The sequence below is a fragment of the Martes martes genome (assembly GCF_963455335.1).
Source record: "Martes martes genome assembly, chromosome: 13".
Classification (NCBI taxonomy): Eukaryota; Metazoa; Chordata; class Mammalia; order Carnivora; family Mustelidae; genus Martes; species Martes martes.
The window spans coordinates 46,073,732-46,078,401 of NC_137901.1; the positions used below are offsets into that span (position 1 = coordinate 46,073,732).

Consider the following 4,670-nt stretch of genomic DNA (forward strand, 5'->3'; position numbering starts at 1 on the left):
CCAGGAGAAGAAGAAAAAATGAGAAGGAGGAGGAATGGAGGAGGGTGGAATGAGAAGGCGGGCGAGGAAGAGGACAAAGAGAAAAAGAAGGGGGGAAAAGCAGGGATAAGAGGATCGAGAATGGACTGAGCATTTGATACATATCATGCTCTTCTCAACCCGCTTAATTTCGTTTTCTCAACAATCCTACAAAGGAGGTCCTTGAGTACCTTAAGGACGGGTCTCTATTCTGTCACTCCTGCCTGTCCTTGCTGCAAGCCATTCTGGGCATCAAATATAGTTTTCCGCTCCTCAGAATAAAACACAACCTCAGCAGCAGGCCATCCCAGGTTCTACAGGAACGGTTCCCCCATGGGTGAGGGCACCATGTAGCACCAGCCAAACCCAGATTCTTTTGAGAATAAAAGCAAGTGCCATTTGCAATAATGCTGGGAAAACAGATGAAAACCCAGCCTGCCACGGGTAATGCGGATGCACGAGCCCCCTCCATGTCCAGCCTATGCTGTCGACCTTGCTGAGCCACTGTGTCCTACCGTGGTGTGTCGCGTATGTGGCAGACTGACCAGACCCTACCTTCCTCACTCCAAGCTGGAAAACTCATTCTTCAGCCCCTTTTCAGAAACAACAGCTTCTGTGAAGTTCATGTCGAGTTCTTCAAAGCCAGCTTACAGAGTGGTTAGAGGCCAGATACCGTACCCTTGATGAATCCAGGGGTTCAGATCCCAGCTCCACCACCGGCATGCTGCACATGCTCAGGGAACTCACTCACGTTCTCTATGTCTTGGCTCCCTTTTTGTCTAATGTTGCGATAATAGAGCCTTCTTCGTGGGGTGGCTTTGAGGACTGAGCGAGTTCACAAGTGCATGGGTTTCTGGGGGATCGTGGGCTGCACAGTGACATGGGGCACAGATGTGCCCGTGCTCACCCATGTACGCACACCTGAGTCCACCTGTCAGGCACATATTTTCTCCTTTGAGGACAAAAAGAAATTGTCAAGTGGAATGTTAAATGTCAGAGGATTCGTAGATCCTTTTGTCTATAATAACCCCCGGTTTTTATTATGGTGATTTTGACATCATCTTAATCAATCCAACATGTTAAAATTTCTAGATCCCTCTAGGACTCAAGTAATTCTAGAAGCTATCCCACATAGCCTTCTTGCTGGCAGGAGTGTGGGATGGTCTCAAAATGCCTTTTATAAATAAGCAGAATAGGTTCCCATCCATGTGATGCTATTTCGGAGTTCAGTAACATTTATTTTACCTAAGACCTGCCTTATTAAAGTGCTAATACTCCTGAGGTAAGTAACTGATCTTTTCTATCTTCAGTTATTTTTACCTTAGTGTGAATGCATTTCCAATCCTGTTTGAGTTGAAGGCATAGGAGAAGATACCGGATATTCCTAAGGGGAGGAAGCAGGGACTTTGAAGGGTAAGAAAGAGTGTGAAAAGGCAAGACTTCAGCTGACAAAGATGAATTCTGTCCACATCACACTTTCACCTGGAGCAAAACACACTTGCAGGGCTCATAATGCTAAACACCTTCTGAGTCCTAGCCAGAAGTGGCCAGATAACCCCTCCAGCCCCCCACCAACGCCCTCAAACACACACACATACACACGCACTTGACTCATTTCAAGTCATCTGCCTCCTTCAAGCCCGGGTTAATGGGGACTTTTGCTATTGTTGTTGTTAGTCTCTGGCTGTCATTTTGAAGCTTTTCCCCCCACAGATTTTAATTGAATGTTCCAGAGGGGAGGTATTTCCAGCATTTAGTTTTGAACTTTTGCCTCACATTGTGACCAATTAAAATATGACTAACAACAGAACACACTTTCTTTTTCTTCAAGCATCACCCCCGACAGAGACAATGGGACTTGAACACCATATTATTATTTTCCATGCTGTTTGACTTAAATCAGGGAAAAGTTTTTGTGGTTTTTTTTTTTTTGGAAAGTTCTTTGAAAACTTTTCAACAATCTCATTTGGTCTTTTCTTTCCCTGTTCCATGTATATATTGGGCGGAATTCTTTATAGTCTGCTTTCTTTACAATTTTCATGTCAAACCTCCTTCTATAATACAGAGCAGTGGTCCCTACTGCGTGACTGAAAGTCAAGCCATGGTGGACGGCTTTCAAGATGATACTAATACATAGACAGAGGGTGCAAATCCATCTGAGCCCAGCCTGGCCAGCAGCCCTCCACTTCTGTCCCCCTGTGGCCTCTTTTCCCTTTCTCCACGTCTTTGGTACATCCCTCAGTTTCCCAGCCACCTCTCAGGGCAAAGTCTTCTATTGAGCAAAGAAAAGAGACACATCGTTGATGAAGGGCTCAAGGCTGCTCTCTCCACATCTGAAGTGTATCCATAATGGCACTCTTTCTTCCCTCTGACCCTCAACTTCAAGAATTCCTCTTCTTCTTAGGCAGCTGATTCCTTTCCTTTCTGCCCACCTTTGGCTCTTGGCTAAAAAAAGTATTTTCCCTTCTGTCTCGTGCATTTTTATTCTCCCTCTTCACCACCTCTCAAACTGAAAACACATGCACGGTTCCTCCCTCATTCTAACAAACCTCCCTGTAAACTCCTCCCCCTACCCCATCACCTTGTCTTTCTCTTCCACCACCAGGCTGCTGGACAGAATAGCCCACGTCCCTCACTATGACCATCTCAACTTCACCGGCCCCCGGATATTCAGATCCCACCATATTAGATTCTATTGACAGTGTGATCCACGGGCTCTGACAAAAGTCAGGAGAGGACCTGGTACTTAGTAAATTGCCCTTGGATCCGGGCCAGGACTTTGGTAATAGAGATAATGTAGTAAATGAAAACAAAAAGTGGAGCTTAAAACTCAACGGCCCTCCCTCTTTTCCGGATAGAACCAAGGAGGATACAGAAAGAAAGAAAAAGAAGCTTCCGGCCATGCCAGAAACCCTTACGAGAAAGCAAAGGAATTTCAGAGAGTTGAAGAGCAAGCCTCTGAGAAAGATGTTTGCCCCAAAGATGCTTCGAAAGGCAAGGAGGAAGCTTATCTATGACAAGCTAAGCATTACCACAGGGAATATAGGCAGATGTACAGAATGGAGCTTCGAATGGCGACGATGGCGAGAAAAGTTGGCAACTTCTACGTACCTGCAGAGACCACACCAGCATTTGTCGTCAGGATCAGAGCTCTCAGTGGGGTGAGCCCAAAGGTTCAGAATGTGGGTGTTGTAACTTCTTTGCCTTGACCAGATCCTCAATGGCACCTTTGTTAAGCTCAACAAAGCTTCAGTTGACATGCTAAGGATTGTGGATCCATACGTAGCATGGGGGGGACCCAGACCTGAAGTTGGTGAATGCATTGATCTACAAGTGTGGTTCTGGCAAAATCAACAATGAAGCGAATCGCCCTGTCGGAAAACACATTGATTGCCCCATCTCTTCGTAAATATGGCGCCATCTGCATAGTGGGTCTGATTCACGAGGTCTATTCTGTTGGAAAACGTTTCAAAGAAGCAAACAACTTCTTGTGGCCCTTCAAAAGATCTTCTCCATGAGGGGGTATGAAGAAAAAGACCACCTATTTTGTAGAAAGTGGAGATGCTGGCAACAGGGAGGACCAGATCAATAGGATTATTAGAAGGATGAACTAAGTTATCTACTGTGATTATTTTTTGTAATTTCATCATTTAATAATGACTACTTTCATACTGAAAACAACAACAACAACAATAACTCAAGTGCTCTTTTTTGGTCTGTTTCCTGAGCCAAAACTAGTCTGGAAATGCCTAGACCCAGAGATGGTAATACTAGTACCCCTCAGCGGAAAGTGGGGGTGTCCGTGTCCACACCGGTCCTTGACACTGAGCCTGTGGGAGATAGCGAGAGCAGGAGATGGAAACCTGGCATTGCTACAGGGAGCATGATTCCAGCTGGGAGACAATCAGGCAAAAGAGAAGCATAGGACATCCTCCTGCTTGCTTCTCTGGGCCTCTGAGGCTCACGGGACTGTTTATGCATGTGAAGGAGAAACGGAGGTGTCTACCTTTCTAGCGGTTCCTGCCCATTCTTCCCTGTCCTGTCACCTTCCTGCATGTTCTCCAGTCCGGCTACTCTCTTTAGTCAAGAGAGCAAGAGGAGTGTTCCTTGACAGCATTACTTGCACATTTATCACCGGCAATCGCCGCTCTCTTCTGCTGGATAAAGTTTCTGACAAACTTTTTGAAGTTAATCCCTTCCCCAGGCCTGAAAAGAAGCCTCTTCTTTGTAATCAAGCAGGTGGCAGGATAAGACAATGACTCTTGCTCTCTCCCCCAGCTAGCTCCTGCCCTTCCCCCCATGTGCACATTTTCTAGGAAGGAACCTCGGAGCACTAGAGCTTCCAATTGGGGTCTTGGCCTCTGTGCCAAGTGCCAAGCGATGTCTGGCAGTGCCCATTCTGATGCGTCCTGGCGGGCGAGCTGAGGCCCCCAATTCATCTCACGTGAACCGTGAAATAGCCAGCAGATGGCCAGCCATCAGACGTGTGGTCACTACTGACCCAGCCTAGATTTGAACCTGTGACCCCTAAGTAAAGAGTTTTATGTTGCAATAACAATGCCTGAAGGGTCTAGATGCTTCCAAATCCCTACCTTTTAAATTAGCACTTTGTAGTTAGTCACTGAGGATGGAGAAGAAACGAAAGAAGGAAT

General features: G+C 46.2%; 1 pseudogene across 1 annotated transcript; it reads left to right on the forward strand.

The window, feature by feature from the left end:
* Window positions 1-2,904: 2,904 nt before the first annotated feature.
* On the forward strand, window positions 2,905-3,632 carry LOC308353868 (large ribosomal subunit protein uL30-like; annotated as a pseudogene). Its single transcript has one exon. The product of its transcript is annotated as a large ribosomal subunit protein uL30-like (transcript).
* Window positions 3,633-4,670: the final 1,038 nt, after the last annotated feature.